Below are 12,444 nucleotides of genomic sequence, written 5' to 3'. Positions count from 1 at the left end.
GAAAACACAATACACAGTTATACTAAAAATAAAGGTACTTTATTTTTATGACAATATGCCAAAGTATCTCAGAGTGTACCCTCAGTGAGAGGATAGGAAATATACACAAGATATATATACACAATACCAAAAATATGCAGTATAGTCTTAGCAAACAGTGCAAACAATGTATAGTTACAATAGGATGCAATGGGGACACATAGGGATAGGGGCAACACAAACCATATACTCCAAAAGTGGAATGCGAACCACGAATGGACCCCAAACCTATGTGACCTTGTAGAGGGTCGCTGGGACTGTAAGAAAACAGTTAGGGTTAGAAAAATAGCCCACCCCAAGACCCTGAAAAGTGAGTGCAAAGTGCACTAAAGTTCCCCAAAGGACATAGAAGTCGTGATAGGGGAATTCTGCAGGAAAGACACAAACCAGCAATGCAACAACGATGGATTTCCAGTCGAGGGTACCTGTGGAACAAGGGGACCAAGTCCAAAAGTCACAAGCAAGTCGGAGATGGGCAGATGCCCAGGAAATGCCAGCTGTGGGTGCAAAGAAGCTGCTACTGGACAGTAGAAGCTGAGGATTCTGCAGCAACGACAAGGGCTAGAGACTTCCCCTTTGGAGGATGGATCCCCCACGCCGTGGAGACTCGTGCAGAAGTGTTTTCCTGAAGAAAGACCACCAACAAGCCTTGCTAGCTGCAAGTCGTGCGGTTAGTGTTTTTGGATGCTGCTGTGGCCCAGGAGGGACCAGGATGTCGTCAATTGCGTCTGGGGACAGAGGGGGCGTCGAGCAAGACAAGGAGCCCTCTCAGAAGCAGGCAGCACCCGCAGAAGCGCCGGAACAGGCACTACGAAGAGGAGTGAAACGGTGCTCACCCAAAGTCACACAAAGGAGTCCCACGTCGCCGGAGGACAACTTAGAAAGTCGTGCAATGCAGGTTAGAGTGCCGTGGACCCAGGCTTGGCTGTGCACAAAGGATTTCCGCCGGAAGTGCACAGAGGCCGGAGTAGCTGCAAAAGTCGCGGTTCCCAGCAATGCAGTCTGGCGTGGGGAGGCAAGGACTTACTTCCACCAAACTTGGACTGAAGAGTCACTGGACTATGGGAGTCACTTGGACAGAGTTGCTGGATTCAAGGGATCTCGCTCGTCGTGCTGAGAGGAGACCCAGGGGACCGGTGATGCAGTTCTTTGGTGCCTGCGGTAGCAGGGGGAAGATTCTGTCGACCCACAGGAGATTTCTTCAGAGCTTCTAGTGCAGAGAGGAGGCAGACTACCCCCACAGCATGCACCACCAGGAAAACAGTCGAGAAGGCGGCAGGATCAGCGTTACAGAGTTGCAGTAGTCATCTTCGCTACTTTGTTGCAGTTTTGCAGGCTTCCAGCACGGTCAGCAGTCGATTCCTTGGCAGAAGGTGAAGAGAGAGATGCAGAGGAACTCGAATGAGCTCTTGCATTCGTTATCTAAGGAAATCCCCAAAGCAGAGACCCTAAATAGCCAGAAAAGAGGGTTTGGCTACTTAGGAGAGAAGATAGGCTAGCAACACCTGAAGGAGCCTATCAGAAGGAGTCTCTGACGTCACCTGCTGGCCCTGGCCACTCAGAGCAGTCCAGTGTGCCAGCAGCACCTCTGTTTCCAAGATGGCAGAGGTCTGGAGCACACTGGAGGAGCTCTGGGCACCTCCCAGGGGAGGTGCAGGTCAGGAGAGTGGTCACTCCCCTTTCCTTTGTCCAGTTTCGCGCCAGAGCAGGGCTGAGGGGTCCCTGAACCGGTGTAGACTGGCTTATGCAGAAATGGGCACCATCTGTGCCCATCAAAGCATTTCCAGAGGCTGGGGGAGGCTACTCCTCCCCAGCCCTGACACCTTTTTCCGAAGGGAGAGGGTGTAACACCCTCTCTCTGAGGAAGTCCTTTGTTCTGCCATCCTGGGCCAAGCCTGGCTGGACCCCAGGAGGGCAGAAACCTGTCTGAGGGGTTGGCAGCAGCAGCAGCTGCAGTGAAACCCCGGGAAAGGTAGTTTGGCAGTACCCAGGTCTGAGCTACAGACCTGTGGGATCATGGGATTGTGCCAACTATGCCAGGATGGCATAGAGGGGCAATTCCATGATCATAGACATGTTACATGGCCATATTCTGAGTTACCATTGTGAAGCTACACATAGGTAGTGACCTATGTGTAGTGCATGCGTGTAATGGTGTCCCCGCACTCACAAAGTCCGGGGAATTTGCCCTGAACAATGTGGGGGCACCTTGGCTAGTGCCAGGGTGCCCACACACTAAGTAACTTTGCACCTAACCTTTACCAGGTAAAGGTTAGACATATAGGTGACTTATAAGTTACTTAAGTGCAGTGGTAAATGGCTGTGAAATAACGTGGACGTTATTTCACTCAGGCTGCTGTGGCAGGCCTGTGTAAGAATTGTCAGAGCTCCCTATGGGTGGCAAAATAAATGCTGCAGCCCATAGGGATCTCCTGGAACCCCAATACCCTGGGTACCTCAGTACCATATACTAGGGAATTATAAGGGTGTTCCAGTATGCCAATGTGAATTGGTGAAATTGGTCACTAGCCTGTTAGTGACAATCTGTACAGAGAGAGCATAACCACTGGCGTTCTGGTTAGCAGAGCCTCAGTGAGACAGTTAGGCATCACACAGGGAACACATACATATAGGTCACAAACTTATGAGCACTGGGGTCCTGGCTAGCAGGGTCCCAGTGACACATAACAAACATACTGAAAACATAGGGTTTTCACTATGAGCACTGGGCCCTGGCTGGCAGGATCCCAGTGAGACAGTGAAAACACCCTGACATACACTCACAAACAGGCCAAAAGTGGGGGTAAGAAGGCTAGAAAGAGGCTACTTTCTCACAATCATTGATGCTGTCTTTCGACGCATAATGATGCTGTTTGGGTTGGCATCCGCTGCAGCTGTTTTTCAGCGTGGGATGGAACAGGTATTTCCTCGTCTACAGGGCCCTTTGGCTTTCCAAGACAACATTTTAGTTTTTTGATGTGATGTATAAGAGCACGATTCAATAATTCAAACAGTTTATCAGACTTTGTCTGGTGGTTTGCACTTAAGTGTGGATAAGCGTCTATTCGGCTAGAGGCTGTTGGAGTATTTTCAGCATGGGATTAGTGTAGTTGGTACCCAACCCAGAGTATGACTTGTCATAGCAGCGGGCTGGCTCCTACACCTTGCAGCACCGATCACCTCCTTCCGTTTCTTGGTCTTTGGGAGTTTTATACTGAGGGGCTGATGTAGACTTTGGCGAAGGGTTACTCCATCACTAACGTGACGGATATCAGGTCTGCCGTCTTACGATTTCCATAGGATATAATGGGATCATAATATGGCGGACGGGCTATATGTCACCTATGATATAGAGTAACCCAACCTGCCAAATTCTTAATCAGGCCTCAAGGTCCTATCCAATTTCACGTTCTTATCTGAACCACTTTCAGGACTCACACAGAAAGGGGATGAATTTGTGCGGTGGGATGAGTAAAAGTCAGCTTGTGAGTAAATTAAGTCTGGTTTGTTGAGCGCACGCTTCTAGGCGCCTGCGTCCCAGGTCTCCCTGTGATTACCATGGTAAATGTAGGGGCCGTGGATTTGGTCTTGTTCTCATCTGAAGAACAAAGTAAGGTGAGTAAACTGTAGCATTTGCGTCATGGGTTTAGACTGATCTCAGAGATTCAGAGGGAAATGCTTGCAGACCTTTAGGCGAGGGTGCATTTACAGGGGATGAGAGTTCACACCTTTGTTGTTCCTTCTGAGCAAGCCGGGTATGCTTCGGTAGGACTGCTGCAGATTTGGCAAAGATGCTGCTGCGGTACTCAAGTACTCTTTCGTGTTTGAAAACATACCGGGGACATATAATGGGAGACTTGATTTCATTTCTCTACTTCCAGTGTCGGAGGAAAGTGAGTGGGAAGGAGACCCAGAATGTTTGATCGCTTCTGTTGACTTTGTGGGTCAGGCATGAATTACTGAAGAACAGTGGTGTGGTTTTAGTGTCCTTTTTACAACTTAAACAGTCACTGATAAAAAGCTTGTTAAAGATCAAACAAGAAGCTAAATTAGAAGCTGAGCAAGTTTGATAAAATCATCGAAAAAGGGAAGGTCCAACTCCTCGTGGAAAATAAACCAGAGCTAGAGGAAGGAAGGTTAAGAAGTCGACAGAGACGACAATTCTCTTCCAACTAAACAAAGCGTGCATTTGTGTAACCCCAGTCTCCAGCAGCACACAGTGCAACGGGCACACATTGTCTTCTATACATTTCTACTAGCGGGACGAGTAGGGTACTGCCAGTCATGGCGGATACATTAAGCGGAGCACAGATTGTTGGAGGGATTGACTCAGTTTATTATCGTTTTTTGGGAAACGGTTTGCAGCTGCCGCTCCTGGCGGGGGGGGGGGGGGGGGGCGCTCCTCCCTAAGGGAGGAGCCGCCCCCGCCTCTAGATTGTAGCCGTATCTGCCTCAGATATTAGAGCATCCTCTGCGCATCGCTGCCAAACATCTGGACTGGAGCATCCTATCATGCATGGAGCTGGTAACCCTGGCAGGCCTGGAGCAGCTCCCCGCCTCAGCAGCTTGGAAGTTAGAAGGGGCGGCCACCTTTCCGTCTCCTTTAATATTTAAGTGAGAAAGAACACTTCAGAGGTGTCGTGGTTGGTAAAAAGCCCTAACCCAGCGGGAGGATGAGCCCGACATCTCCTTCCTACCACAGGTTCTTCTTGAGTCTGTGGAACGCATGTGCACAGGGTAGCAGAAGTGACATCACACGCCCTTTGACCTCCACTTTCACTCAGCCTTACAAACTTACACATGCACACAAATTCACGCTCACACACACTGTCACATAAACACACTCTCACCCGCAAGCACGCGCACAACATACATTTAAAAGCATTTTTACTTACCTCAGTTGCCAAGGAAGTACATATTCCAGCTAACTGTACCCCATTTTTATTACACTGATAGTGAATAATATATCATTATTCACTGTCAGTGTCATACAAAGTTAACAGAAAACGAATAGAGCGGAGCCCAACTGATGTCCACATGGACGAGCGGTCACTGTGTTCTTGCCACTGAATTTGCCACTTCTGAGGCCAGGGGCTGCAAAAGCAGCGTTAGGGGTAGCAAAGGGCAGACTAGGGGTCACAGCTGCTCCCCCTGGTGACCCTTAAATGACGTCCATGCAGATGTGCGTGACTGGTTTGCCTGACCTGTTTACACCTAGTATTTTGGCACTTGGAGATCTGCTGTTCCCTCACATGAATGTATCTGTGTCCTGGGACTTACAACTTTCTGCCTGGTTTGTACATTTCGCTCCACCAAGGTCACAAGTTCCCTGTCCTTGTAATGTTTTAACTTATGTTCATTCGCCTTGTCAGGATTCCTCTTCCAGAGATCCCTCAGTATAGCCCCCTCCGGCCCCTCACTGTCTCTTTAGAAATGGCAGTCATTGTGCCTGCTACAAAGAAGTAACTATCAGCAGGTCAGCAGGTGCAGTGACACCGTGGCTCGAGGCTATAAAACGTCACCTGCACCCAAATCCTGGCTGAATATCACCACTTACATGGTGACCCAGGTGGGCAAATGTCCAAGGTTGCAATAGGTCCCGAAGAATTCACACTGTACACTACTGCCTGCTACAGAAATGTAAGTGCACCTCTCCCACACCTTCCAGCGACAGACGATGAAATAAGGTCCAAGGCAACTGCCTTCAAGCACCTACACTCACGTGACAGCAATTAAGGGGCAAAATCACAGGAAGATGAAGCAGTCTGCCCAAGATCACACATTGGGGCATATTTACAAGAAAGTGGCGCATAATAGATGATGCAACACTTTTTCTTGCGCCCCCACATCCCACACTGGCACCTAACAACACCATGGCTGTGCTGTTGTTACACTTTGGCGCACTATGGCGTTCGTTAGCACAATAGCGCCAACATTTTTTACAGTATTGTGACGCTTTGATACACTAGCATCAAAACCTTTGATGGTAACGCAGCAAAGCACAGGGAGGCCCTTTGAACCTAATGGGTGCGTCACTTCAATGCCCGCTCTGAGCAGGCGTTAAAAATGATGGAAAAAAAAGGCGCAGTGAAATCTTGTAACTTTCACTGCGCCATTTTTCAGGCCTCCCAGTGTCAGAACACTCCCCCCTCGCATACATTATGCCTGGCGCAGGCATAATGTAGTGTAAGGGGTTACAAAGTGGTACAATGCATGCATTGCGCCCCTTTGTAAATGTGGCTTATCTGAAAGGCCTACCTAATGCCACATAAGCGTTAAAACAAATTACGCTAATGTGGCGGAGGGGGTGCAATGGGCTTGTAAATATGCCCCATTATGTTTATATGGGAAAGATCCACTATGATGTGTGTTCTATGTGTCACAAGAGTACATTTTATGCACAGTTTGTAGGTACCATCTACCAGCTTGAGGCGTATTATCTGCTCACAGGGGGTTAGAGCCCGCCCATTACCTTCCTTGCTTGCCTTTCTTGACACCCTCATTTGCTGCTGATTATTGGTTAGCTTGTGTGGGTTTTACTTCCTGTTCCTGTGTTTGTCCCTCCCCTGGGGCATGGAAGCATGCAGGCACTTCTTTTCAGGTCGCACCTACAAGAAAGTGAACCTTCTAGGTTTGCCAAAGACATCCTGGGGACTTTCAGAAAGTTTCCTGGAATGCATTCTGCCCGCTGCTTGCCATTGGCTTCGAGGTTTGTAACTCACCTTTTCTTGCTTTTCATTTGCTGGCTAAGGGGTCCCCAGGTTCACTTCCGCCCTCCCATGCCAAAGACTAATGTACTGTGTCCATCGGAGCCTGTGCACCCAGAGACAGAGGGCAGATGTCAAGCTGTGTCTTCCAGAGAGCTGGTGACTTCAACAAGAGAGCGTTTATAAGAAAGAGGGATGGGGAGCCCTCTGGTGCCCCTGAGGCTGTAACAGCCCTTACTTAGCACATCATGTAACATGCAGATGTCGGCAGTGCTTTATTTGTAAATAAAAAGGTGCCGGTGCCCAAGGCCCTCCTCTTAAACACGCGGCTGCTGCAATTAAATGTGCTAACACGGAATACTGAGGCAGCGTAATCCTGAAGCCATCTCGGGCCTCTTCAATCCGTTTACAGCCACTCCCTGCCCCTTCAGCTCACTCCTGCCGCTTTCTGTTTTCTCCCATTGTGATGCTTTTTCGTTTTTATCATCCTCCGTCTTTCCCATGTTTCTTTTGTTCGCAACAAATGCTTGAGGCAGACGACCAAGCGCTGGCCCTGAAAAATAAGTGCCGGTGCTCAGCACTGCAAACAACAAGCACAAATTAAGCACTGGATGTCAGGGAGATAAGTGACATGCCCAGAATCACAGGCTGCTACCGCAGTGGCGCCGTGTCACCCCGCAGTACAAGTAACCCCCCCCCCCCCCAGAAGGATTCCTCCCTTACAACCCAAGCGGGGAAAGGGTCGTTTCAAGGCCCTGTGAACTCTGCTGACAGTAACAGGTTCCTGCCCTCTTGCTCCATGCAGAGCCCTCAGGTGTGCGCCTCCATCCAAACCAGGGGCCTTAACATGGGGGTGGGGCTCAAATGATCCTCTGAAGGGTGGGGCAGGTTTTGGCCGGAAGAAGTATTATGCTAACAGGGCTTTAAAGATGAGCTGCAGTAAATCGCTGTGTAATGAGCCATTACCTACAGGTAATGTCATTTAAATCCAAGCTGGGAGTGTGTCTCACAGGGAGAGAGACTCCAAATACTACTGAGCCCTCCCCCCCCCCCCCCCCCCCCCCCATAATCACACTACGGACACTTTTGTAAGGCCTGGCTGGCCCGAACGGTGTGTTTGCTATGAAGTATTTCATTGCAATTTTAAAACAGTAACATATCTAAGCTCGGTGCTTAATTTGTGCTTGTTGTTTCCGGTGCTGAGCACCGGCACTTATTTTTGAGGGCCGGGGCTTAGTCTTCTGCCGCAAGCATTTGCTGCGAACAAAACAAACATATGGGAAAGACGAGGAAGAGAAAAACGAAAGTCACAAAGGGAGAAAGCTGCAAGAGTGAACTGAAAGGACAGGGAGTGGCTGTAAATGGATTGAAGAGGCCCGAGATGGCTTCGGGATTGCGCCGCCTCAGTATTCCGCGTTCGCACATTTAATTGCAGGAGCTGCGTGTTTGAGAGGGGGGCTTTGGGCACCGGCACCTTTTTATTTACAAATAAAGCACTGACTAAGCTGCAATGTTTAAACACGTCTAGGCATATTTGAACATTGCCCATTTATTAGATTATTTGTGAAAAATTCGGAGGCCCCCCTCCCCCAATGATTTTCTTTTCTACTTGGTGGGGGGGGCGGCTTTGAAAGGTCTGAAGACCAGTAATCTGAAGCTGGCCGCAGCACGGGCGTTGCTTGAAAGCTCGGGGGGCTGACATGTCTTACCTGGAGAGCGGAGCCCTCCGCGCCCTCGCTGTCGGGTCTCACGAAGGCGTCCGCTGTGGCCCCTGTACGCACCGCTCCCTGAGGGGGCCTCCAGGCGCTCTGTGTGCCTGTGGCTGGGAGCACAGGGTTGGGCTCCGAGGATCAGGTCTGTGCATGAAACAAGAAGCCTCCGGCAGGGGCGTAGCCCGGCAGTCGGACTGAGAGTTTCCGATTTCAGGCATCCAGCTGCACGTGGGGTAACAAGGTCCCCGCGGAAGCAGGGCGCGCGAGGGACTTCTGCAAAAGAGAGGCGTGGACTGGTGGGGGCACTAGGTGGGAGAAAGGAAGATTCTCAAAATAACAAACATTTTTGAAGATGTTCAAAGCAGAGAGGGTGTGTTCGTTTTTGTCTGTTTATGCACAAATTGCTTGTGAAGTATGAGAGACTGAAAGCATCTGTAATCAACTATTTCCCTGAAAATACATTTATTAGAAAAGTATAACACTCCCTCCCCCCCCCCACCCCCCCCCCCCCCGGCTGAAGCCACGCCCTTGCTCGGTGGGTGCCAGTGGTATGAGGGCACCGAGGAAGGGCATCCATACCTGAGGGGCACAGCACCCGTCAACAGCTGGAGGATCCGCGCACTGCTCGGAGGGCCTGGCACGGACTGGCGCTTTCTGTTCACAGGGCGGGGGGGGGGGGGGCTGTAGAGTGATGCCAGCTCTGTGGCCGCTGATGCAAATGTGCCCGGCTCATTTGTGGAAGCCCAGCTTCTCTTAGGGGAACTCTCTTCACCTTCTGGCTGAAATATCAACGCAGCCTTAAGATTCCTGTTATCACCGCTTAAAAATTAACTGAGATGCCCCAGGCACTTGTCAACTTGTCTACTGGCTGTGATGTGTGTATGTGGAGTTTCCACGCCCAGAAGGTAGCCAAAAGGAAGCGAGTCGCTGTACAGGGTCAAAGTCCAGCAGGAAGTCGACAAGTGATGGGACAGATTGCGAGTTATGAACGGTTAATAAACTAAAACAAAAGGAGGGCTTGAATCCTGGGAGATTTTAACAAAAATAAGAAACTGGTCCTGTGCATAGTGCTCCCATATATGTCATAAAACTCCAAAATGCACAGTTCCACGGATAGAGAAAAAATATCACCCAATGGGGAAAAAAAAAGAGAAAGAAAATCAGGTCCCTGTGAATATCTAAATATTGGAACAAGAGCGCTCACTCACCAGTGGGTGACTTGCTTCATCATCGGGCTTTGCTCCTGTCGGGCCGCGCTGCAACGCCCGACAGGGCCCTCAAGGGGGCTCTTTGCCGGAGATCTTTTATTAAACATTTTTGCCAGTAAGTGAATGCAAGAATGTGGGGATTGGTAAAGAAAACTGTTAAAAATGACTAGAGGGAAAGGTCAATAAGAAATCATTTATTGAAAAACAAATAATGAGACCCTCTGTCATGGTTGAAAACAATGAGTCAGGGGGAAATAGAATAACATCTGTTCTACTCTATTTCTATACAATGTCAAGTGACCACAAACCCTGGATCTGGAGATGTAGTGAGGGCAGGATTGGTCATCCCTATACTGCCGTCAAATAGGTCAACATGTTTCTCGCTCAAATAGTCAATAATGATCTGGCGCGATTCATCAGGACCAAAAATCACCTACCTAATCCTCACTCCACTCATGGGCTGTAATATCAATATAATACAGGAACCTGCAGGAAAAAAAGAAAGAACATAAAGCACCGCCTAAAATGTATACGAAGTGCAACGGAGAACAGAAGGAAAACGTAGACACACGGGTGAAGAAACCCCCTTGTGTGGTGATGAACACATCGCGAAACTGTTCACATTGTGTCACCAAATGAGTAAGAATGGTTACTCTCCTGACATTTACAGGATGGACCCATAGGGATGTCGGAGAACTTCGATGGTGCAGTCATTGACAGACATCTAATCATATAACGATGCGGTGGCTACATAAAAGAATCCGAAGTGAATGATAACAGTATCTTAATAATGCTTGTGATCCAGCCAAGTCTGTGTAATAAAGATGCTCATACTCATTGTTTTCAACCATGACAGAGGGTCTCATTATTTTTTATTATTTTTTTCCAATTAATTATTTCTTTTTGACCTTCCCCTCTAGTCAATTTTAACAGTTTTTTTTTTTACCAATCCCCACATTCTTGCATTCACTTACCGGCAATTTTTTTTAGTAAAAGATCTCCAGCAAAGAGCCCCCTTGAGGGGCCCGTCGGGCATTGCAGCGCCTGCCAGATGAGGAGCAAAGCCCGATGATGAAGCAAGTCACCAACTGGTGAGTGAGGGCTCTTGTTCCAATATTTAGATATTCACAGGGACCTGATGTTCTTTCTCCTCCTTTTTTTCCCCATTGGGTGATATTTTTTCTCTTTCCGTTGAACAGTGGATTTTGGAGTTTTATGAACGGTTAATCCCTTCTTCTGCCTAGAGGGGACTCTACAACTCTTTCCCAAACTACAGCTTTGGGGTTGCCCTGAAGGATGGGGGTGTTGTTTCAGATTCTGAGTGCATGGATGGAAAGGGCCGTCTGTCTTGTTTTTACTTTGTTTACACTTCCTGGTCTGTGCTCTGATGTGTCCTGGCTGTAGTGTGCCGGCAATCACCGGAGATGGTGAGCTTGTCTGCAGGATACGTGGGGATAAGTGGGGTTGTAGTCAACTTGACTGCAGGATAAGTGGGGATAAGTGGGTTGTAGTCAGCTTGACTGCAGGATAAGAGGGGATAAGTCGGGTTGTAGTCCGCTTGTCTGCCGTATAGATGGGGTTGTACTCAGTTTGTCTGCAGGATAAGTGGGGTCCTAGTCGGCCGCTTGTCTGCACGATAGGTGGGGTTGTAGTCAGCTTGTCTGCAGGATAAGTGGGGTTGTACTCAGCTTGTCTGCAGGATAAGTGGGGATGTACTCAGCTTGCCTGCAGGATAAGTGGGAATAAGTGTGGTTCTACTCAGCTTGTCTGCCAGATAAGTGGGGTTGTAGTCACCTTGTCTGCAGGATACATGGGGTTGTAGTCAGCTTGCCTGCACGATAAGTGGGGTTGTACTCAGCTTGTCTGCAGGATAGGTGGGGTTGTAGTCAGCATGTCTGCAGGATAAGTGGGGTTTTAGTCAGCTTGTCTGCAGGATAAGTGGGGATAAGTGGGGTTGTACTCAGCTTATCTGCAGGATAGGTGGGGTTGTAGTCAGCTTGTCTGCAGGATAAGTGGGGATAAGTGGGGTTTTAGTCAGCTTGTCTGCAGGATAAGTGGGGATAAGTGGGGTTGTACTCAGCTTATCTGCAGGGTAGGTGGGGTTGTAGTCAGCTTGTCTGCAGGATAAGTGGGGATAAGTGGGGTTGTAGTCAGCTTGTCTGCAGGATAAGTGGGGTTGTACTCAGCTTGACTGCAGGATAGGTGGGTTTGTAGTTAGCTTGTCTGCAGAATAAGTGGGGTTGTACTCAGCTTGTCTGCAAGATAATTGGGGATAAGTGTGGCTGTATTCAGCTTGCCTGCAGGATAAGTGGGGTTGTAGTCACCTTGCCTGCAGGATACGTGGTGTTGTAGTCAGCTTGTCTGCAGGATAAGTGGAGTTGTAGTCAGCATGTCTGCAGGATAAGTGGGGTTGTAGTCAGCTTGTCTGCAGCAAAAGTGGGGTTGTAGTCAGCTTGTCTGCAGGATAAGTGGGGATAATTGGGGTTGTACTCAGCTTATCTGCAGGATAGGTGGGGTTGTAGTCAGCTTGTCTGCAGGATAAGTGGGGATAAGTGGGGTTGTAGTCAGCTTCTCTGCAGGATAGGTGGGGTTGTAGTCAGCTTGTCTGCACGATAAATGGGGTTGTACTCAGCTTGTCTGCAGGATACGTAGGGATAAGTTGGCTTGTAATCAGCTTCTCTTCAGGAAAAGTGGGGATAAGTGGGGTTGTAGTCAGCTTTTCTGCAGGATAGGTGAGGTTGTAGTCAGCTTGTCTGCAGGATACGTGGGGATAAGTGG

At 49.0% G+C, this 12,444-nt stretch overlaps 1 protein-coding gene across 2 annotated transcripts in view; it reads right to left on the bottom strand.

Moving 5' to 3' along the window:
* The window catches only part of B3GALT4 (beta-1,3-galactosyltransferase 4), a 150,143-nt gene extending 140,837 nt beyond the window's left edge, over nucleotides 1–9,306 (bottom strand). Inside the window, exon 1 of one of the 2 annotated variants that reach the window (XM_069241882.1) lies at nucleotides 9,038–9,306. The gene's annotated coding sequence lies outside the window, so the exon portion shown is untranslated. Of the gene's footprint in view, nucleotides 1–8,455; nucleotides 8,645–9,037 lie in introns of those variants that run through there. The other variant, XM_069241880.1, reaches the window with a different exon arrangement.
* Between the last annotated feature and the right edge of the window lie 3,138 nt (nucleotides 9,307–12,444).

The sequence above is a fragment of the Pleurodeles waltl genome, chromosome 6 (genome assembly GCF_031143425.1).
Source record: "Pleurodeles waltl isolate 20211129_DDA chromosome 6, aPleWal1.hap1.20221129, whole genome shotgun sequence".
In the NCBI taxonomy this organism is placed as follows: Eukaryota; Metazoa; Chordata; class Amphibia; order Caudata; family Salamandridae; genus Pleurodeles; species Pleurodeles waltl.
This window is presented reverse-complemented; position numbering and strand designations above follow the sequence as displayed.